Source organism: Pipistrellus kuhlii, unplaced genomic scaffold (assembly GCF_014108245.1).
Source record: "Pipistrellus kuhlii isolate mPipKuh1 unplaced genomic scaffold, mPipKuh1.p scaffold_m20_p_14, whole genome shotgun sequence".
NCBI lineage: Eukaryota > Metazoa > Chordata > Mammalia > Chiroptera > Vespertilionidae > Pipistrellus > Pipistrellus kuhlii.
Window position 1 is genome coordinate 9,857,524 of NW_023425449.1, and position 24,684 is coordinate 9,882,207.

A 24,684-nucleotide genomic window follows, 5' to 3' on the forward strand; every position below is an offset into this window, starting at 1 on the left:
TTGTGGACTTCAAACTCTTTTGAATATGCTAGATATTATCTGGCTGCTTAGTTTCATGAAAAGAGCATTTTAGTGTCATACTTAAACTCAATTTAAATTTTTGTGTTTATTGATATTGAGTTATGCTATTATGTCATTGTAATCCTGCCTCTCCCCCCCCCCCCCCCCGTCAGTGCTTAGGGAATGTTTGCAAAATTTAGGGGTTACTGTGGAAACTGTGTTTTTATAACATTATTCTGTCTCCTGTGTCATCATTATATCTTAGTTGTCTGAAATTCTTTACCTACTTCTGTTTCTTTAACCTTGTAGTTTTCACATTTTGTCTAATTACTAGTATTATTATTATTCCTCCTTTTGCCTTTTTGATGTAGAATTCACTCCTTTGTCTTAAGCTTCCTTAACTATTCCCACTTATGTCTCTAGTCCATCTGCTTCCACATCTTCTTTCTTCTTTTTGGGATCTTTAATTCGAAACTTCTTTGACAGGCTTCTAGGTAATAGAAAATGAATAATACCACATGATGGCTCTGCCTCTGGTAGATTGGGAGCTTTGGACATGTTGTTTACTGTCTGGAAGGCTTTATGTGGCAGGCATTCACGGAGATGGCTCTAATGATTAAATTGGATAACTCTGATACAGAGGTTAGCTCAGTACCTCACATGGTTAATGTTCAATAAAAGATTTTTTATCGTGAGTACTTCCAAGCTGCATTCATCTTTTAATCAGCCCCTGTGGTCATAGAGAGCTTTGGATGTAATCAACAGAAATAAACAGAGACTACTGGAGCCAGAAACAAATGTTTGTTGGAAGGATATTAATAGCTTAAAGAACTGAGGGAAGAGCTGGTCAAACAGGACTTGGGGGAGATGGGAATCAGAACAGCTAGGGGGTCTCAGAGGCAGGAACGTGTGGACCATCCTTCTGGACAGCACGGTGGCTCGGGTTGACATGCCGAGCAGGGGGTGAGAATCAGCTGGCCCAGCTTGGGTTTGGGCCCTGCCCTGCGGTCCTGCCTCTGGGATTGGCTGCCTCAGCAAAGCCTCCTGGAGCCAGGTGCATGCGGACAGGATGCTAAGCAGACAAAATTACCTGTACTTCACAGACCTAATGCTAGATCAGTGGTTCTCAACCTTTTTAATGCTGTGACCCTATAATACAGTTCCTCATGTTGTGGTGACCCCCAACCATAAAATTATTTTTGTTGCTACTTCATCACTGTAATTTTGCTACTGTTATGAATCGTAATGTAAATATCTGTGTTTTCCGATGGTCTTAGGCTCTACAGCAGCGGCTCTCAACCTGTGGATCACATTGAGAACCACTAGCAGGGTCGTCTAAGACCATCAGAAAACACAGATATTTACATTACAATTCATAACAGTAGCAAAATTACAGTTATGAAGTAGTAACGAAAGTAATGTTATCATTGGGGGTCAACACAATATGAGGAACTGTATTAAAGGGTTGAGGCATTAGAGAGGCTGAGAACCACTGTGCTAGATACTCCTGAGGATCTGCCAAGAAAATCACCTTCGACTGGCTTTTCAATGACTTCATCAAAATTGAATTGCCTTTTGTAATTACCCAACATCATTTCCTCCTATCTTTTGAGAGAATCATTCTGTTTATTAAGTGACTTCTATTATGCTTATTGACTCATACATTCAGTCATCAAATATTTATTGAGCAGCTACTAATAGTGATCTTCTGTTCTGGGGGAGGTTTACCTCCATGAACCAAAGAAACCCCATGTCTTTAAGCACTTACTTTCTATGGAGAGAGACAGTCAACCAAGCACAAAGGAATAAATATTGTATATGACACAAAGTGGCAATAGTTCTCCTGAGCAAGCACTCATGAGGAAAACCATGAGACGGGGACAAGGAAAGAGTGAGCAGGATGTGAGCATATTGGTCAGATTGGATATTTGTGGTTACATGAGTCTAGCTTTCTGTTCCCATCCTTTAAAAACGTGCTTTTAGCTCTGGCTAGTTTGGCTCAGTGGCTAGAGTGTTGGCTTTCAGACTGAAGGGTCCCAGGTTCGATTCCAGTCAAGGGCACATGCCTGGGTTGCAGGCTTGATAACCAGTAGGGGGCATGCAGGAGGCAGCCGATCAATGATTCTCTTTCATCACTGATGTTTCTATCTATCCCTTCTCCCTTCTTCCCTGAAATTAGTAAAAATATATTTCAAAAATGTACTTTTAATTATAATTGAAATACAATTTTATATTAGTTTCAGGTATACACCATAGTGTTTTAATATCAATATGCCTAATAAAGTGGTCGCCGCCGTAAGTCTAGTAACCATCTGTCACCATGCATAATTATTACGATGTTATTGACTCTCTTCCCTGTGCTGTACATTACATCCCTGAGAAAACTGTTAATGTTTGATTACTTTACTTGTTTATTTGTCTCTCATAAACGACTAGGCTGGCTTCCTTCCCGCCTCCAGGAGTGAGCACCTCAAAGGTGAATCCTGTTATTCATTTCTAGTCCTCCCCGCTGCCTCATGGTGGATGCTGAACAAATGTTTGTTGGATGAATGAGCAAACACACCCCTCATTGTATGGCCATTGAATGACTGTATTTGTCTGCTTCTGAGCCAGGCAGCCATTCTCCCAAGAGGGACATTGCAGGTGGCCTGGACACAGGGGACAATTCCGTGTGGGCTCTGCCCTGTGGATTCTCTGTCAGTGTTGTTGTCTGACCAATCGCCTAAGTAAGACATTTATATGATTTAGCCCATTTCTCTTCCCTGTAATCAGGTCGGTTTCTTCGTGTTATTGCTATTTTTATTTTGTCACAACATGCTTCCTGCATGTAAGACCAGCTCTGGGAAAGACATGAGGAAAATATCCATTCCTCTCCACTTGAATCATGGCAGCAGACAGAATGAATCGTAGCCTCTGAAGGAAGCTCAGTACAGCATCCAGCCCACGGGAGGCTGTGCTATGAGTAAGAGGGGCAATAGCAATGGTTCCTTCAGAGAAGCTGGAATCCTGCTACATCTGCTCCCTCCATACCTACTGCCCATATTTACTTATTAAACCAAATTAAAACGAAAGGTAGAGAGCTATAAAATGCTTGTCAGAAAGTGCTGCTCAGTGAAAATGCCAAGAAGAGAGAACTTCACTGATCCTCAGTCAAGTACTGAACCAGAAACTAGGAAACAGGGCAACAGAATGCTTTCAATTGTTCTTATTAAATATTCGTGTGAATCGGAGCAGTGTTGATTGCGCGATGTTCAGACATGGCCGCCACCCCACCTTCTTCATTCATGACTTTCACTGCGGACCAATGAATGGGCTGCCTTCAGTGCAGCTCTATGGTTGGTGAGGGAAGCTGTGTTTATAAATGGTCAGCTGTGTTGGGAGTATATTTAGCTTGTGCTAAACGCCCCTGAGAGGATGAATATCATCTGTTTCTAGTTTAATTGTGTTTTGGAGCATGGTACATACCCTCCTCCCTCGCGCCCCCCCCCCCCCCCAATGGAATAAGTATTCAGCCTTTTCCACTTACTGAGGAAAGTTGGGGTTGGATTCTGGAATTCAAATGGCCAGACTTATTAAATTAAAATGAAATCTAAAGAGCTATAGAGTTCTTGTCAGAATGTGCTGCTCAGTGAAAATGCCAAGTTTGGGGTAAAATAATAGAGACCAGAAACCATTTCATTCATTATTGACATGAAGGGATGACGTGGCTGACCAATAGAATAATTACAAGTAGTGGTGAAATGGTATTGATAACTATACGGTATCTTCGCATAACATTTAAAACTCTTCAAAGCAGTTTTTATCCAAAGTTTTTAGACTTTCATACTATAAGCCTTAAAATTTGTATATGCAAGCCAAAATAATTTATAGTAGCTCTCTTAAGTACTGTCACCCTTAAAAGGGGGTTCACTTTAGGCTTCTGAAAAAGCAAATTTGGCCAGCTGTATTTATTTACTTGTTCAAAAATCATAAAACTTCCCGATAAAGATTGTCAAGGAAAAATAAGGGCTTTTAGGGCGAGGACCCACCCATGCTGTGTGTAGAGACATAGTGGTGTAAAGAGACTGCTCCAATGCCAGCCCACTGCTACCTAATGGCTGAGCTCAGATGAGACCCAGAACGCTGCATGCTCACTCCTGTGTTCTTTCTACTGAAGGTCCTTTGTCTCCTGGAAATGGTTATTGTAATTGTCAGGATACGAACAAAACCTACAAAATTTCTCTTACGCATGTGTTTCAATGAATGCAGATATCACATGTGTCAAACACAAGGCCCGCGGGCCAAATCCGTCCCGCCAGGCCTTGCAATGTGGCCTGCACCGCGCTGTCATCGCTGCACTCTGCTGCGTTTCCATCACAATGACAGTTTATGACTGTTCAGTAAACCATTCGGCCCGCGATTTAGGCTGGATTTTAGATTTTGGCCCCTTCTCTGATTGAGTTCAACACCCCTAGCATATATTATATGGGATGTGCAAAAGTAGGCTTCCAGTTGTACAAATAAATACTACAATAATAAATAAATAGTAATACAATTATACACTCTGTGTCTTGTGTACTCACAACTACCAACCTACGTTTGCCCACTCCTGAATATACACTGCCGATTATTTATACCTGCATTTCCCCATGTCCGTGCCTCTCCCGCCCCACCTCCATCATTTTGTAATCAATCTTTGAGGAAAAAAAGGTAACAGGTTTTGTTTCAATGTACTTCTGAGAGCAGATCCATGGACCTTGCCCAGTGGCATAGAGAGCTGACACAGCTTTAGTACTTTCCATTTGATGTCTCCCCCTGGTCTCACCCAGCTGACTTAGATGCCATCTAGCAAGCTTGGTCTCCAATGCCTGTCCACTCAGACACTAGAGAAAGCTACTGGTGTCCTGTGTCACGTCAGCTCTAGTCATGGCTCATTTATTCAACTTGCCATGTTAACCAAGCACCTGTTTGCTTGTTTTTTTCTTTCCAATAAAATCTGAAAGTCTGAAACAGAATTACTGGTAAAATATACTTTAAAATGTAAAAAATTTTGATTCCCTATATCAACAATGTAAAAACCCTAAAATATCACATTTAAGTTGTGATATGTTTATTTGTCAATATATAGTAACTATGCGATAGAGGAAAATCTGTAACTTTCCTTTCACAGATTTCCCCCCCCAGCTAAAAATCATGCTTGGAAAGATTACATTTTATTAAGCCAAAATCTTTTCTAAATATCTATGGTTATAAAAATGTACAGGTTATTAAGAGTAGGTCCTAGTTCTGTTCAATTCTCTATTAAATGTTTAGAGGAATAGGAATCCTTGATGTATAGACTAAGATGCATTTTGCAGTGATTAGCCCATCATCAAGTACCCAGAAATCAGTAGAATATTTCATTTTTTTCTACCATGTCAGTTGGAATACCTTTTCTTCTTAAATTACTACAGTTGACTTTTGTTAATAAAAAGGGCGGATATTTAAAAACCCAAACAATTGCCCATTTCTTGATATTTTATTTCTAATAAAAGTGACACTCTGATATTTAAGAATTCAATGGTATGAGTTGAGATTGCTGTTTTGATTAGATTGTCTAGACTGGTGTTCCCAGAGGCATCAAAATGTACTTCTCTCAAAGAGCAGTTATAAATGCCAGAAACTGAATCCAAGACCATCCCCTTCCCCATGTTCATTGATGTTGCCATTGATAGATCACCCTCCCCACCACACACACACATTTCCTGGAAGCCTTCTCAATCATACGTGCTGGGCAAGGCTCCTCACAGACCAAAGATTCATCTCTTTCTTCTGACCTATGAATCAAACCAATACACTATTCCCATTCGCTGACCTATGTCAGTGTGATTTCTTATTGTTGCTTTAAGGCTTGGTCTGCTAATTCTTCTTGGAATGTCCCTTAGCTCTGGCACATCTCGAAGGCAGCTCGTTGGGTGCTCGCTCTGCACTGACAAACAAAGGCCCACGTTCCTTACTGTTGGATCTGTGTCCTCTTCCAAGGAATTTACAGATACCAGTAAGAAGTCAATCAATAGAGTCGGGTTTCATAAGTTTATGAAAAAGCTTTCCTTCTTTTTCTAGGTGAGTCCTTTCTACGTTGCCCCATCTCCACCCCACCGACACTCCCTCCCCCGAGGTGTGACTGACAACTAAACCCACGTCATAGGAAGTGGCGCTCTGCCACTGAAAGAAGTGGGGAGGAGGGCCTTACAAGCAGCCCATTCACATATTTGCATTCAGTGGGCTTGTTTTGCTATTTTCTTTTAGATTGTCTCCACTTTGGCCTCTTGGAACCATCCACTCGTGACAGTCAAAGGTAAGTATACATTCTAATCTTCTTTTCAATTAGTTGTCAACTGAAATAGCAATTTCGTTCAGTGGTTTTCACAAGAGAGAATTTCATTCAAATATTTGCATAATGAATGGGGAGAGAAAGATAGGAAAGCCCCTTTTTAATTTTTGTGGAAAGGAAAATGGGTAGAAGTGAAATAAATAAGGCACCACCCATCACCCTTGAGTATAACAAAGTATATTTGCAGCCACTGAGTGGGTTTTTATTGTTAATTTTGTTAACTTATTTTTTATTTAAGTATACTTAGTACACAATCTTATATTGGTTCTATTAGTTTCAGGTGTATGATCTAGTGATTTGACGTTTTTATACTTTACAATGTGAGCACCCCACTAATTCTAGGCATCGTCTGTCATCATATATATACCAGCTTCATCCCAGGCAGCTTCCAGAGCCCTCTCAAGAGGTGCATTGCAACAGCCTCTTCCCTTATTTTTAATTGGGCCACAGGCCAAGAAGTATCTTCAGTGACATCAGTTTTATGCTCTGTGAGGTCCTCACCACTGTGAGGCAATGTGTTATAATGGTTAGTGCCCAAATCTGGAGATGGCTTGGGACCAATTCCTGGCCTTCCACTTACTAGCTGCATGATTTGGGGCATGTCAAAACCTCTCAGTGCCTCTGTTTTTCTGTCTACAAAATGGGGCTAATAATAGTTGTTCTGAGGTTATTACAAGGATTAGATGAGTTAATATTTTCAAAACTAGAGGCCCGGTACATGAAATTCATGCATGGGTGGTGGTGGTGGTGGTGGTGGTGGTGGTGGTGGTGGTGATGGTGGTGGTGGTATGTGTGTGTCCCTCAGCCTACCCTGCACCCTCTCCAATCTGGGACCCTTCGAGGGATGTCCAACTAAATGGGCAGTTGGACATCCCTTTCACAATCCAGGACTGCTGGCTCCCAACTGCTCACCTGCCTGCTTTCCTGATTGCCCCTAACTGCTTCTGCCTGCCAGCCTGATCATCCCCTAACCACTCCCCTGCCAGCCTGATTGATGTCTATCTGCTCCCCTGCCAGCCTGTTTGCCCTCAACTTCCTTCCTCTGCCAGCCTGGTCACCCCTAACTGTCCTCCCCTGCAGGGTTGATCACCCCCAACTGCCCTCCCTTGTAGGCCTGGGCCCTCCCAACAGCCCTCCCCTGCTGGCCATCTTGTGGTGGCCATCTTGTGTCCACATGCGGGCAGCTATCTTGATCTTGTGTGTTGGAGTGATGGTCAATTTGCATATTACTCTTTTATTAGATAGGATAGAGACCTGGTGCATGGGTGGGGGCCAGCTGGTTTGCCCTGAAGGGTGTTCCAGATCAGTGTGGGGTTTTTTTTGAGGCATGGGGTGGCCTAGGAGAGAGGCCTGTAGTGGTTTGCAGGCCAGCCACGCCCTCTGGCGATCCAAGCAGAGACCGTGGAATCTGGAATTTATTTACCTTCTACAATTGAAACTTTGTAGCCTGATTGGAGCCAAGCCTTCTGCTTGCTCCATGGATGCTGCCATTTCTTTTTTGGATTTGTTTACCTTCTATAATTGAATCTTTGTAGCATTGAGTGGAGGCTGAGGCAAGCCAGGACAGGTGGAAAGCTTGGCTTCTTCCATTGCCAGAGAAACCCAAGCCTCCTTCTTGCTCTCTTGGCTGCAGCCATCTTGGTTGGGGTTAATTTACATACTTTCTCTGATTGGCTGTTGGGCGTGGCTGTTGGGTGTGGCTTGTGGGTGTAGCAGAGGTATGGTCAATTTGCATATTACTCTTTTATTAGATAAGATGTTGAATATCTGGCACAGATATTCAACATCTTATCTAATGAGGTCTGTAAAAATGTTGACGAAATGAAAATAAATTCAGCATACAGGGATACTCTAACGTCTCATATTAAGAGATTGAAAAACTGGTTTGACCTAGAAACAATGACACTTCAGTAGCAATAAACACACCTACCACCCAAATATTGGCTTCCAATGACTATTTTCTAATATAAGGAACCAGAACTCTTTGGAGAAATGGTTGATTTAAGACTATGACAAGAAATATGCAAAATTAGCCTGGAACAGTTAATAGAGCCAGAAAGCAAGGATGTGCTAAAAGAAAAAAACCAAAACAGCTTACCTTCCTATGGTGGATATAACACAATGAGAGTCCAAAGGAGAGAAAGTACCCCCAGTGGCCAAAAGTGGAACAATTTGAGCAACAAAATAAATTAGTATTGGGATTAACCCAAAGTATGAAATAGTAGCTGTACTGATATCAGTAAACGGTTGGAAGAGTATTGGAGGAGACCAGAGAACTCTCCCATGCAGAATTCAAAGCCATGTAAGTGGAATGCTCTGCTTTTTAGGAGGTAACAGCCTGACTCCCAGTGGGGCTGCACAAAGTGACTCTCCTCCGAGGAGCACAGTATGGAAAGAGAGTGGGGGAAAGGGTACCTTACAATAGGAAACCTGACAAATACGACCTCAAACCAGGTGACCAAGGTCAACATCAACACTGCTGCCTGGTATTGAAAGCAGGTACATTTTATATGATGTGATGAGAATGGTGCTTTGCCTCTGTAGTCTTTCTCTTCAAAACACATAACTCCGGTCTAATCACAAGAAGAACATAAGTCACATTCCAACAGAGGGACAATCCAATAAATCCTATTTGGCCAGTAGTCCTCAAAACTGTTATGGTCATCAAAAACAAAGTCTAAGAAGTTGTTATAACCAAGAGAAGCTTAGGTGACACGATAACTAAAGTGTTACCGGTATTCTGGATGAGATACTGGGATAGGAAAAACAGAAGATAAAAAAACAGGGAAATAGGAATAAAGTGTGGAGCTTAGTTGATAATACTATATCAGTGTTGGTTCATTAATTGTGAAAAGCGTGCTATGCTAATGTATGATATTATTAACAGTGGAAACTGGGTGTGAGGGTGCAGGAACTCGGTGCTGTCTTCACAATAATTCTGTAAACCTCAAATTGTTTCAAAAGCAAAAGTTTGTTTAAAAATAATGAAGTACCAAACATGAAAAAAAAAAACTGGTTTGGAGGCATATTCTCTAATTTTCAAGCACCAATTAAATCTGAGTGTCCTGAAAATTGAACTCATTTCTGTTTTGAGACTCATGCATGGATAATTATATTCTGCATTGAACTTTTGATAAAGGTGTGCATGTCAATAAAGCATTCTGCTATGTTTCTATAGTCCTCAAAAGGAGGAAGAATATGACAACTGGCAATACAAACTTATTTTTTTATCCTCACTTGAGGATATTTTTTCTATTGGTTTTTAAGTGAGAGTGTGAGAGAGATGGAAGGGGAAGAGAGAGAGAGAAACATAGATGTGAGGCAGACACAGACATCTTTTGGTTGCCTCCCTGCATACGCCCAACATGGAGATTGAACCTGCAATTTAGGTATGTGCCCTTGACAGGGAATCAAACCCAAGACCCTCTGGTGTACGGGCCTACGCTCTAACCATTGAGAAACACCGGCCAGGGCAACACAAAATTTTTTTTTGCAAGAATAATTGTTACTGGAGTTCAAAGTGGATGATGATGTGTGTTAATTATATACTGCAGCAAAACAAATTACCATGGATTGAGTGGCAGGTAATTATTATCCCGCAGTTCCTGTGACCAGGAATCTGGGTGCAGCTTAGCTGGAGCCTCTCCTTAGGATCACGAAGAGATGTAGTCAAGATTCTGTCTGGGCTGTGTTCCTCCTTGAACCTTGGGTTTCTTTTCTTCCAAGAACACGTGGTTGTTGGCAGAATTAAGGCGGGGTTATAGGACTGAGGTGGCCTGCTTTTTTGCTGGCAGTCTCCTGGGACTCTCTCTCCTCCTAGATAGTGTTCACATCACTTTCCATATGGCCACCTGCTTCTCACAGGCACTGCCACAATGCAGCTGAGTCAAACCAGCAGGAGACTCTTACTCCAGCCTGCTCAGATGGAGTTTTGCAGAATGTAACCTAGTCCAGGGAGCTCTGGCCTTTTGGCATTGCTGTATTCCAGTGGCTAGACACAAGTCAGGGGTTGTGCCTGCCTCACAGGAGGGTATTATATGAGGGTGTGACTGACTGGGGATCCCTTTAGCGTGTACGCACAACATCAGGAATGTTTTAAACAGATACGGGCAACTGGGTATCGGGATCTCCATCACAGATGAGCTAACTGGAGGGGAGGAGGACAAATAGAAAGTGCTTGCTTCTTGCTTTCAGTTCAACTAAAGCTCGACATAAATATATTGATTTAATTTCCCCTCCTTCCTCCCTCCCCCAACACAAAATTATACTCCTCAAAGTTTAAAAATAATCCTCCTCAAAGTTATCAGAGGAGAGCTCTGAAATCAGAGAAAAATATTTGGAGAGAGCTCACAAATACATCACCGGGCTAGGGCCTTTTCCTGACTGGGCCTTTTCTCTTTGGAGGTGAAAAAATTTGCGTAGAAATGTGTTCTCAATTTAATGGCAACAAAGTTTATGCACTTTAAGAAATCTCTACAAAAGTTGAGATGAAATGGTCTGCTTTTCATGACAATTTTTTTCATTTTTGAGATTGTAGCGTTTTTTAATACTTACGTTTTAAAATTCTGTCTACTAATAATTATTAATAGGATGATAATATTTAGGTTGTATTTTTTGCATTTTACATGATGTTGATAAATCTGTATATTTTAAGCGTCTCAAATATTCATCTTCACCATTTTCTTTTTATGAATTCTGAATCCTTTTCTTATAACATATTAAATGCAAAAGTACTGGTCCTGTCATTTTGTTCCAGTATTGGAATCATCTCCCAGATTCTTATGAGTTCAATTTTTTTTTTCTTTCTTTCTGATTGCTTCTTTGAACACCAGAATGTCCCGGAAATCCTGACACTCAGGCGTCGGATCTTCGTTAGCCAAGTTGCTGTGTGCATCTGGAAGTAAAGCACAAGCATCCTTTGTTAGACAAAGTCTGTGCCTCATTGTGGGCCTGGATAATGCGGTCACTGTCTCTGTGCATCTCCATGGAGGTCACTACAAACCTCTTAGCACACCGAACCGCAGGCCTTGGCCATTCATGTCTCAGATGCTCAGCCACCTGGGGGAAAACAGGCCACTTGTGGAAACATAGCTCATTAGCAGCCGAAAGTTGAAATGACATATATGCTAGGAATAGAATTCAATTAAGCAATGGGGAGGAAGGATTTCTCTCTTTTCTTTTTTAAAAAAAATATATATTTTATTGATTTTTTACAGAGAAGAAGAGAGAGAGATAGAGAGCTAGAAACATCAATGAGAGAAACATCGACCAGCTGCCTTCTGCACACCCCCTACCGGTGATGTGCCCGCAACCAAGGTACATGCCCTTGACTAAATCGAACCTGGGACCTTTCAGTCCACAGGCCAATGCTCTATCTACTGAGCCAAACCGGTTTCAGCAGAAGGATTTCTTGTAGGTCCTCCTCCCTCGCCCTTCACCTCTCTTTCGAGTCTCTTCCTACACGTGATTTTCTTCTTTCTGCTCCCTCATGACTAAGCCTGAGGCTGTCGTTGCTGGTCTCCCTTGTGCCAACGGGTACAAAGGGCAGTTCTTTGGAAGGGTGAGGACATAATCACCTGTAGCCTTGGTGAAATAACTCATTTAGCAAATAAAGGTCAAAGCTTGCTTGCTTCCTTCCTTTCTTCCTTGCGGTTGTTTTCTTTTGTACGGATTAAATAAAGGGATCTTTTATGAAAATACAAAATAAGTTAGAGCAAATAGGAATAACCTTTCCTGCTTGAGAAGGGAGTATTAAGCGAAAGCCCGGAAGAGGAGCGTTCGTCTCTGGTTGGAAGGTCACAGGATAAAGCGGTTCTTTATCAGAACCGAATCCAGTGGGAAGCCTTGGACTTTTCCAAGGTTGCTGGCCCAGGCTGACCATCAGATCTCTCTCCCACAGGGATAGCTGAGGGGTTTACATTTGCCTAATTGGCTTCATCACATCTACTTGCCATGTGTCTTAATAGATAAATCTGGTACTTCACCCGTCATTGAGATTCTGGGCTTATTACTGCATGCATTTGTTTCTGCACCATCCTAGAGTGCAGAAACATAATTGCATCATGCTGATTAAATCCAAATGTGGGATTCCTTGTGTGGGAGTGCCTTGGTCGTAGTAGGTTGTAGTCATGTGGGTCTTCCCTTGGCATGGCAGACATTCACCAGCCTATTCATGCCATCTCTCTCTTTGGTGCTATTCTTTGGGCCATGTGCCCCCAGTGGAGCGACACCACCTCCTGCCCCCTCCCCCCCCAATGGAGCTCTCCTTCTCCTGGGTTTTCAATTATACCTGTGTTTTGTGCATGGTCATTCCTATATTATCTTATTCACCTGTTGTTTGCTATGGATATTTTCTCTTTCCAGAGAGGCCATAAGCTTTTTGAGGGCAAGGATTCTGTCTTTCCTCTTTTGTGGTCTCACAGTGCTCATGGCCCTCAGCACTCAATGCCCACCTGCTACCACCCTGCATGCCTCCAACTCTCACACTGATCAAAGCAACGTTTTCTCAAATCAAGAGGATTATATATCTTCCATTTGCCTCGCCCTGAGCTGGGGCCACAGAGGTGGGTCAGCCAAACAAAATGTTCACCCCTGTTTTCAGAACCTCCCACCCTTCTCTGTGGCCCTCCTGCCCACTCTCAGAGCTCTCAAGCTCCTTCCAGGCATCTCTCCTCAGACTGATTCTCTAAAGCCCTCACCCTCACAGAGGCCTCAGCTGAGGCTGACTCCTCCCAGGGCAATCGTGTTCAAATGGAGCATCCTGACGACCAGAAAGACCCCAAGGCCCAGAGTAATGCACCTCCAATAAAGAAATCCCAGGCACCATAATAGGCAGCGATGGAGATACGTTTAACCCATCCTTGTCCGGCCTTCCTTAAAGCACACCACATTGGTACATGCTCCTACGCTGCTCGCTCACAGGTCCACCCTGCCTGCGGGTTATGAGAGAAATGCAAATGTTGATCTCTGTTCTTACAGTTCGAATCACCGACATGTGTCTACAGACGTGGTCTAATGCACTGTTTGAGAACCTTTCTTATCACACATCCTGGGTGCCAATCCCAGTTTTTCTGCTTACCAGCTGTGTGGCCATGCACACATTTCTAATTTTCTTTTTTCTTTTTTGAGGCTCCTTTTCATTTGTTAACACCCAGATAGCAAAGCCCATTTCAAAGATGTTCTAAAAATTCAATGAAATAAAGCATGGACATTCTGGGCACATAATAAGCATGTATGGCATGGGTGCCATTAATAATAACAAGTAGAGCTAGGAAGGATTATAGGTCCAAGCAAGGCAGTTTGGAGGTCTAAGGCTGAGAGCAGTTACATAGAGCAAGGCAATGATGGAGATGGACAAGGATGCAGGAGACCTTGCCAGAAACGGACTCTGTCTCCTCATACGAGAGCATGCGTGCTGCCCAATCTGTGCTGGCTTAGTCACAGGTACCTAACCCCCGATCACGTGCCCTGCAGAGGCATTGTTGGTGTGGAAGCAGCCTGCTTGCACATTATCACCATAGGGCAGGGGGTAAAAAGGCTCCGCCCATTCTCATAACTGTTTCCAAGTCTCTCTCTTCCGAGTGGACTGGTTGTCCTCGAAGCTGGGATCTGCAGTTCATTCCTGTTAACCCAGACCACTGTGGAGGGTCCATGCTCAGTGCTTAATTGCTGTTGGACTGATCGAAAGGGTAAAAGATGCTGGACTGTGCTGCGTTACATCTACAACACAAGTGATCATGTAAAAGATTTACAAAGACTCAATACAAACATGTGGACACATTTTCCTGACGTTCAAGAACATGATTCAATCCAATGAAAGATGAAGGTATTGTGGTTGTGGTTCTCTGTAGCAACATTTTTGTGGGGTCACAGAAGGAAAAAAGATGTGACTTAGGAAAGTTGCAACAGCCTTGAAAATACTGGCTGTGGTGCATGAAAGGGAAAACAAACAAACAAATTAAAAAACCCAACCATACAACTCTGGAAGAGAAGTCTGTGAAATCAAGCCTGATGCTGAAAGGGATGAGTTGGCCTGAAATGGCTCATTGCAAATCCACTTGGCTCATGATTTCACACTTCTCTTAGCTGCCGCTGTTCCATGACATACAGAGATGAATGCATTCCCATCTTATTGGCCTTCTCCAAAGCAATGATTTAAAAAATGCTGTGTGCCCAGCTGGTGTGGCTCAGTGGTTGAGCACTGACCTATAAACCAAGAGGTCACAGTTCAATTCCCAGTCACAGCACATGACCGGGTTGCGGGCTTGATCCCCAGTGTTGGGTGTGCAGGAGGCAGCCAATCAATGATTCTCTCTTATCATGGATGTTCCAATCTCTTTCTCCCTCTCCCTTCCTTTCTGAAATCAATAAAAAATATATATATATATATATTAAAATAATAATAATAAAACAGATTTTAAAAGGCTGCATGCTTCCTTTCTATTCTTGTTTATACCTTGCCATCCTGCTGTTTATAGGATTGGCCTCTCACACTCTGCCTGGGGTGGTTTCTATTCTTGTGTGGTTTCATTCTTGCCAGATGAGTCTTTGAGCTGCTCGATTTTGAAGACGAGGAAGCCTCTCAGGCTGTGGAATCCCAGCGTGGCATGCATCTTCACAGTGAAAGAGGCTCTGAGCATTTATGAACTTGTGACCAGCTGTGAAACTTCACATTCAAGTATATTCAATGCTTGAAAGTGCCCGCTGTGCATCTCATTACAGAGATATGACACCACACGTGATTTCTCATATGAGCTGATACCTCCTTGGAAGTTGCCTAGAGTCACATGAAATGTGATTTTCCCCTAGAAGTGGATGGAGCATTGGCTCCTGGAATGAAGGGTCCCAGGTTCAATTCCAGTCTAGGGCAAGTATCCTGGTTGCAGGTTCGATCCCCAGCCTTGGTCAGGGCGCATGTGAAAGGCAGCCAATTGATATCTCTCTCTCTCTCTCTCTCTCTCTCTCTCTCTCTCTCTCTCTCTCTGAATCTCCCCCTCGCTTCTGCCCTCTCTAAAAAAAAAAATCAATAGAAAAATATCCTCGGGTGAAGATTAACACACACACACACACACACACACACACACACACAGGAGTTGCAATGTGGAATCTAAAAAATAAAATATAAAAAACAAAACGAAACATAAAACAACAAAAGGGAGTGCTTGCCGTATTTCTCCAGCACTGGCTTGGAAATGGTGTCCTAATGCCTCATTTCCCAACGCCCATCTTACACCACTCTCTCTCCCTTGCCCAACTCATGCCTCCTGTCCTCACTTTGGTCTGATCTTTCCTTCCATCTGAATGGTCTCCTCTGGGTCTTGTGTTCAGGTGATGCACCTCCTGATCACAGAATCATGGTGGTGCCTGGGACAAGTGGGAACTGGAAATTGAAAATAGTTCCTTAGCTCTTGAAGCAAGGGACCCCAAAATGTTGGGGGTGTTGAGCAGCAGTTGCTTTAGTTACAGTTTTAATGATGATTACAATGGCTCCTGGCACCAAGAGGAACGGCCCTGGGCAGAGTGGTAAAGCAGCCAAGGTTGGCCTTCCCCTCTGGGCCTCTTCACAGCTTCCTCCTTCTAGGGGCTCTTAACTTCTCTCCCCGCCCCCTGAACCTGCTGGAACATCCTTTTCTGCTTCTGATGCCCATTTCCTCAGATACTTCCGGCTCCTTTGCTTGGGTCCTCCTTTCTCCTGGCAGAACGTCCAGTCCTGGAGAACATTCCTTTGGGTGCTCACTGTGATATGCACATGGATGGTGTTGGTCAAGTGCCTATCCTACTTTCTGTAATCTCAGTTTGTGAGCCTCTTTTCCTCATCCATGCAGAAGAACGTAATCAAACCTCATGGGGCTGTCATGAGCATTACATGACATGATGGATATGAAGTCCCTTAAGTTCCTTCCCACCTTAAGAAGTGACTCTAGAGAAAAGAGAATCCTTGTGCATTGTTTCAGGGAATGCAAACGGGTGTAGCCACTACTGGAAAGTAGTATGGAGGTTCCTCAAAAATTAAAAACGGAGCTGCCTTATGACCCAGAATTCCATTTCTGAGTATGTACTTGAAGAAACCCAAAACACCAATTCAAAAGAATATATGCACCTGTATGTGCATTGCAGTGTTATTTACATCATTGCAGTGATGGGCCCTTGGGTTGCCAAACTACGGGAGCAACCCAAGTGCCCATCAGTACACAAGTGGCTAAAAAGTGGTGGTGCATATACACAGCAGAGTATTACTCAGCCATAAAACGAGGGAAATCTTACCATTTGCCACAACATGGATGGGCCTAGAGGGTATTAGGCTCAGTGAAATAAGTCAGTCAGAGGAAGACAAATGCCATGTGATTTCACTTATATGTGGAATCTAAAGAACAATGTAAATGAACAAGCAAAAAAGAAACAGATTTTAGATACAGGGAACAGATTGATGGTTGCCAGAGGGGAGGAGGGTGGGAACTGGGTACAAAGGGTGAAGGGATTGAGAAGTGCTACCAATCTTGGTAGTTACCAGATAGCCATGGGATGTAAAGGACAGCTTAGGGCTGTGGTCGGCAAACTGCGGCTCGCGAGTCACATGTGGCTCTTTGGCCCCTTGAGTATGGCTCTTCCACAAAATACCACGGCCTGGGTGAGTCTATTTTGAAGAAGTGGCATTAGAAGAAGTTTAAGTTTAAAAAAATGTGGCTCTCAAAAGAAATGTCAATCGTTGTACTGTTGCTATTTGGCTCTGTTGACTAATGAGTTTGCCGACCACTGGCAGAGGGAATCTAACCAATAACATTGTTGTAATAACTACATATGGTGCCAGGTGGGCTCTTATTTAGAGCTTCCTCCTGCTTCAGATCTACCTGTGTCTGAGGCAGACGCAGTAACTGAAATGGAAGCACAGCAGCCCAGGGGGCTGATCTGTCCAAAGGTAAGAGAGATGGGATCGATGATGTCATCTCTGAAATGGGGATGGGGGCTGGCAAGGCAGAGGAGACATGAGGCTGGTTCTAGGGTACTCACTTTGGCACAAAGTTAAAAAGGGTACAATAGAACTCCATAATTGGAATAAGGAATATTTACTTCAGTATCTTTTAAACATCAAAATTAATGCAAAAAATTTTGTAATGAACAAAATACCAGCATTTGAAATAAGGCAGGATTGACAACAGCACTGAGTAGAGCCACACTGGAGCCCAAGTTCAAAAGATAAAATCAGCAATGGCGATCCTGTTCCCACCCTGGGCTGATGGCCACTGGGCGGGGAGGAGAGGCCTGGGGAGGGCTTCAAGGCCCTGCCCCTCATCTTCCCTCTCTCCCTCATGGATCCTGAATTTGGCTTAAGTATGATTTGTGACAAAGGAAAAGGCTGTATCAAATGAAATTCAGATGTTGTTTCCAGTGAAGTGACTATAATGAAATTTAGTTTGGAAAGAACACATGAAACAAATGGCTCATCTGACCCTGGATTTAGATTGGAAGTTGGCAAATTGTGACCCACAGGCCAGCTGTGAGTTTCTTAGGTAAAGTGTTCTTGGCACACAGGCCCACTTGTTTGTTTTTGTATCATCTTTCGTGACACAATTGAGTGCTTGCAACAGAGACCATATGTTCGGCAAAGCCAAAAATATCCACTATCTGGCCTGATGCAGACCCCTGATTGAGATTATTAAAGCACTCAGATGTTTTTGGATCAGCATGTGATATTGGCTGCAGTTTAGAATATACAGCTATTTGCGGACTTATACAACAGAGCATCTGAGGACATTTACAGAGACTATTATTACTTTCCATGTGTAAAAAGTGGGAGAAATGGGGATGGGATCAGGGTTCAGAAAGTAAATCAAGAGAGGCAGCAGAGAGTGGGTGGGGTCTGTGAGTGTCTCTGCTCCTCGGAGTCCTACCAGAGTTCAGCTATGATTTGACATCACAGGATCTGACATGCTTCTGAGAGCTTGACATCGCCCATAATTGGCAGAAAGCAAATAGTGGGTTTGTGCAAAAGTACAATTGTTTGCATTATCACATTGATGATTTGTGGATTTAATTACTTAATCCTGTTAATGTGGATAATTTAGCACTGACTTCATTAACTCAGAAAGCACCTATTTGTGTAGAAACTGCAAGAGTTGCCCTCAAAATAGTGTACTTGTGAGCATGAGTTTGTGAGCATGAGTGGGAGCAAACAGAGGAGGGCAAGCCTGGACGTTGTGTTCTGATGTGCCTTGAGCTCCTGGTGCATTAAGGAGAGACCACAGGGAGATAAGAAGAGCAACATCAACTCATGGGAGGCCCTAGGGAGCTTGAACTTCTACCAGGAGCCAGGTGGAAACTTCTTGATCAAGGAGATGGCATATCCACACTTGTGCTTCCATTGGGATGTTAATTGAGTGTGGGGTGGTGGAGGGTGGATGAGAATAGAGGTAAGGGGATTCATCAGAAGACAATTTCAGGAGCCTGGAATGGTTTGTAGTCCTACAGAGATGACATGGGCCATGAGATAGCAGTATCCATGGATATGGGGAAAGAGACATTTAAAAGTGATGGTGAGGATAAAATCAACCAGGATTCTGCCACTGGGTTAGTAAGGGCTCCTGGATTTGGAGTTGAGGTGATTGGGAGGCTGGAGAAGGTATTAATCATATTTCTAGAAATGGAGAAGCCAGATAGAGAAGTAGGTTTGAGGGTTAAATATAATAAGATCAGTTTTCTATGAAATGAATTGAAGACTCTAATATAGATGGGGGAGAGGGGAGAAAAGAAAAAGGGGGGGAGGAATTGGTACTATAGATGAAGATTTAGGAATTATCTGAGAAAAGATAATTATTGAAGCTGTGGGCATAGATAAAATACAAGATGCTCAGTTAACATTGAACTTGAGATCAGCAGAGAATCATGTTTGAGGCTAAGAATGTCCCACATAATATTAAGGACATCCTTGTGCTAAAAAATTATTCATTGTTGATCTGAAGTTTAAATTAAAAAAAAAAATTTTTTATTGATTTTGTACAGAGAGGAAGGGAGAGAGACAGAGAGTTAGAAACATTGATGAGAGAGAGTCATCAATCAGCTGCCTCTTACACACCTCCTACTAGGGATGTGCCCGCAACCAAGGTACATGCCCTTGACCGGAATCGAACCCGGGACCCTTCAGTCTCTAAGCCGATGCTCTATCCATTGAGCCAAACCAGTCTCGGCTGAAGTTTAAATTTTAACTGGGCATTCTGTATTTTTATTTGCTAGATCTGGGCAACCCTAGACTGTGGGGATTGCTCATCATTATGATATGGTCAGAAGGAGAGATAGCGAAGAGCCTGGGCTGGAGAGAGAAGTTCCAGGAAAGCGAGAAAACTGTACCATCATGGAGTCTAAGGGCAGAGTGGGTTTCAGGAGGGCTGAGCAGAAAGGTCAAGATCCTTGCATCTGGCAACCTGGGAGTCCTTAGGGACCTTGGAGAAAGCAGATAGAGGTCTGGTTACAACGGGTTAAGGAGTAAATAAAGTAAGGGAGATGGAAATAATTGGTGTAGACTCTTTCAGGAAGATGATGGAGAAGAGAAGAAGAGAGATGGGATGGTAAAGGTAACAAAACAGAAGGCCTGTTTGCAAGATTAGAGAGACCAAACCCATTTTCCAGCTTTGGAGAAGGAGCCTAGGGAAGTGGCATCCTGATGCTGTAAGAGGAACGAGGGGGCCAGGGATGGAGAGAGCGATTGGTGATGGAGGGAGGGAGAATCAGGACACAAATGGAGGCATTAACCTTCGTCTGGAGGACTCGCCCTCTTCCTCTGAGGAAGGAAGGAAAGGGGGCGGGGGAGAGGATAAAGATGTGGAGGCTTTCACAGTAGGGAGAGCAAGGAAGGCTTTCAATTTTTCACTTGCTATCTGACCATGATAGTGCGAGTGCATTCATGGAGGGGGGACTGGAGGAACAGGAGGAGAAGACTCAGCCTCAAAATGTCCCGTTTGCTGATCGCACAGGACTGATCTGACAGGAGCTCAAAGGGAGTCTATGGTCCGTCCACGTGGGAACCATGCAGCTCCCTCCGTTGTATCTCCCTCCAGCTCTAGCGATCGGTGTCGATTCATCACATAATTAAATTGCTCACCGGGGAAGAGAAAACGACAGAAGCATAATGGAACCGCCTCACGCTCCTTCGTTTTGTTAAAGTGGGAGACTGAGGCCATGGGAAAGATCAGGGTCATTTATCTGGGTCTCTCATCCTAGAGAGGATAGCTGGGCACCCAGCGGACGGCATTTGGGGGAACACGTGGAACCCCTAGCCTGTGAGTTCCTGTCAATACCATGCGGAAGGTGTCACGTGGCGTTAATGGCTCTGTATGTCACACCCACATACCAGGGACTCACAGATGTGCAGGTGACACACGCTGAGCCCAGCCACCCTCGGCTCTGGCTCTCTGGACGCTCAGGTCACTGTTGTGCAGAGGGAGAGGATGAGGTGGAGGAGCAGAGCAGCCCTGCAGTCTCTTAGCTGCTTTTTCTCATTGCAGAGCAGGGAGGGAGCCGTTAGCCAAGCAGCAGAAGCCTGAGAGAGACAGTTATTTCGGGGCGGGGGCGGGCAGGGGCCGGCAGGGGCCGTCTGCCTGGGGAAGCTCTTAGCGCCTCCACCTCCAGAGAACACCAGCGCATCCTGCCCCTTCTCCACAGCCCTCTACCCCCTACCCCTCCTCCTCGCCCCAACACAAAGACACAGATGAAATTCCTAAAAGTAGACTACTTCTGCTGAGTTATTTTTAGTTTTCGCTGTTAGTATTTATCAAGCCTCTCCGCGATCATTTGTCCTCCCGCCCACGTCTCTTCCTGCCTCTGTGTGCCGGGCTCGGGGAGGAAGGGGCATGCATCGCCAACAGCTGGTGGCCTCGTACACACATCTCCTGGAGAGCGGCGACTGCGGGCCTTTCAAATCCGTCTCCCCACCTGCAGCTCAGCTGGAAGAGAAGAAAGACCTGCATCCCACTGGCTTCGGAGGCACGGAAAGCCTTGGGGAAGGTGACCCTTTCAAGTGCCTCGGTGGTGCTTCCTTAGGTCAAGGGCCTTGGTCAAGGCGCCGGGTTAGAGAACCCACACATGCACAGATGTTATCACAGGCAAAACGGTTGGGAGGCCAAGCAAAGAAGCAGAAACCCAGAGGAAGCAGATGCCAGGGGAGAGAAAAGCATAAAAATCCACACTCGGTGCAGGGATCTGAGCGAGCCAAGGGCTGAAGTGACAAGGCGGGTGGGGTGGGAAAGGTCAGGGGAGGAGAGCTCTGTAGCACCGCAGTAAGTTAAGGCTTCATGCCGAAACCTTGCTGCTTCCTGCCCCAGCTGCCTGGTCCCCTGGAGGCAGCACCCAGAGCAGTCACATTGCTCTGGGGCGAAGCTCCCCGGACAGGCTCTAACCAAGGCTGCTGGATGGAAGGAGGCCAGTCCAGATTGAGTCGCGGTAGCTGCATGGCCATGGCACCCCTTGTCTGCTTATGAACGTATCCGTGTATGTGGAAGCAAAAGAGAGTTGTTCCATTTTTTAAAATATGTTTTTATTGATTTCAGAGAGGAAGGGAGAGGGAAAGAGAGAAACAACAATGATGAGAGAGAATCATGGATTGGCTGCCTCCAGCATGCCCCCTACTGGGGATTGAGCCCATAGCCTGGGCATGTGCCCTTGTCCAGAATCAAACCCGGGACCCTTCCTTCAGTCTGCAGGCTAATGCTCTATCCACTGAGCAAAAGCAGCTAGAGTAAATTGTTTTCTTTTGGGTCTTAAAAAAAAGTTTTGGCTTGACATTTGTGTTCTTTTTAAGTTTTTATTTTATTTTATTTATTTTTTAGTTTCCTAGAAATGGAAAAATGCAGTAAATGAAATAAAAAAAATTTTTTTCAATGAATGGGCTCAACCCATGGAGGGAATAGAGAAAAGAATCGGTGAACTTGTAGATAAAATAATAGAAATGGCCCAAATTCAAACAACAGAGAAAATAAACTGAGAATAGGAAAATTTTAAAAGAACAGGACCTCAGGAGACTTATGGGAATGTAAAAATTGTCTAGAGAGTATATCATCAACATTGTAGAAGGACAGAGAGAGAGTCAGAACAAGGGTAAAAAAATATTTGAAGAAACAATGGCCGAAAAATTTTCAAATCTGACAAAAGGCAGACTTATAGTGTCAAGCAGTTGAGTGAAAACCCAAACAGGATTAACCCAAAGACACATAATAGTTAAACTTCTATAAACCAAAGAAAAGATCTTGAAAGTAACAAGAGAAAAATGAGACCTTATCTATTGGGATAAACAATTAGGATGAGAATGGATTTCTCATCAGGAAGCATGGAAGCCAGAGAAAGTGGTAGAATATTTTTTAAATGCTGAAAAAAGGAACTATCAACCCAGAATCCTAAATCCAGTGAAAATATCCTTCAGAAAGAGAAAGAAAACATGACATTTTCAGCTGAAGGAAACCTAGAAATGTGTCACCAGCAGACTTCTGTTAAAGAAATATCTGAAGAAAGTTCTCTAACCAAACAAGTTTTAAAAGAGGGAATCTTGGGTCATCAGGAGGAAGAATGAATAATACAAAGAGTAAAAAAGTGGGAGTAAATAAAATAAACTTCCCTTCTCCTGTTTTCTAAATTATGTGTGATGATTGCAGCAAAAATTGTGTTTGATGTGACCGTCAATATAAGCAGAGAAAATATCTAAGAAAATTATAAATGAGAGAGTAAATGGATCTAAAATGAGGTAAGGATTTTACTTTAGGTGGTATAATAATACACTCTCTTAAAGTATTTATATTTAAAATAATATGAAAAACAAACATTAAAAAAGCTATATAAAGAGATATAATAAAAAACTAAATAAATAAAAATGGAATTCTAAAAAGTGTTCAAAAAGGTTAGAAAATGAAAACAAAGAAGGAGAAAATAGAGAATAAACAGGAAATAAAAAGTAAAATATCAGGCTTCAGCCCAAAAGTATCAACAATTACATTAAATGTAAATGGCCCAAGATTATAGAATATAAGACAGAGATTTGACACAGTGGATTTAAAAAATTGATTCAACCACATGCTATCTACAAAAAAAACTACCTTAAAATATAATAATATAGAAGGGTGAGAGTAAAAATATGGAAAAAGATAAACATTAATCAAAAGTAAGTGGGAGTGGTTAAATTAAAGTCAGATAAAGACTCCAGAGCAATGAAAATAACCTGGGCCATAGGAAGTCATTATATAATGACAAAAGGCTGGATCCATGGAAATGACATAGCAAATATACATATTTTGCATGCAAATCCTAAATATATACCTCATAGCAGAGAAAAACATGTGGAACAAAAACTGATTAAATTGAAGTAATAGACTAATTCACAATTAGAGTTGAAAACTTCAACAAAACTCAATAATTAATAGAACAATTAGAAAACCAGCAAGTACAGAGAGAAAAACAATATCAACCAGATCTAATTTAATTTATAGGATCCACCCAACAACAGTAGAAAATACATTATTTTTAAGCACCATAAAATATGTATACAAGCTTTGAATAGTTATAAAGGCAGTGTTTACTAAAAGACATTTCATTTTCAAAATTACGCTATCAGCTGCTAATGTATGTATACATTTTTTGGGACACCCTGTATATGCCAAGATAAACCATAAGCCAAACCTCAACAATTTTTAAAAAATTCTTGAGTATATGTTCAGAAAGACTGTGTGTGTGTGTGTGTGTGTGTGTGTGTGTGTGTGTAGAGAGAGAGAGAGAGAGAGAAAGAGAGAGAGAGAGGAAAAAGGGAGAAAAGGAGGAAGGGAGGGAGGGAGGGAGGAAAGAAGGGGAGAGGAGAGAGGAGAGAAACATTTATCAGTTATCCCCATGTATTTGTGCCCCAGTAACCTAGGTATGTTCTCTGGCCGGGAATTGAATCTGCAACCTTATGGTGTATGGGATGACACTCCTGCCAACTGAGACACCCAGTGAGGGCCAAACTTCAATGCATTTAAATGAATTGAAACTGAGAGAAAATTTTAACACTAAATACTTAGATTACAAAAGAGGAAAAGTCTCAAATCAATAATCTAAGTTCTCTTCTCTAGAAACTAGTTTTTCAAGAAAAACTAGAGAAAAATTAGAGAAAAAGAGCAAAATGAACACAAAGCACATATAAGGAGGACATAATAAATATCAGAGATCAATAAAATTGAAAAAAGCAAAGCAATATAGAAAAAAGATCAAACAAAAAATTGCCTCTTTGGAAAGGTCAACCATTAGTAAACCTCCAGCAACACTGACCAAAGAAGAAAAAAGAAGACACAAATTACCAATATATGGAATAAAAAATGCAACATGAC

At 42.8% G+C, this 24,684-nt stretch overlaps 1 protein-coding gene across 4 annotated transcripts in view; it reads left to right on the forward strand.

Annotated features, from left to right (window-relative positions):
- NCALD (neurocalcin delta) overlaps positions 1-24,684 on the forward strand; it is a 268,172-nt gene that overhangs the window by 127,841 nt on the left and 115,647 nt on the right. For all 4 annotated transcript variants that reach the window (XM_036436709.2, XM_036436712.2, XM_045581352.1 and 1 more), the window contains one exon: positions 6,268-6,316. The gene's annotated coding sequence lies outside the window, so the exon portion shown is untranslated. The remainder of the gene's footprint in view (positions 1-6,267; positions 6,317-24,684) is intronic.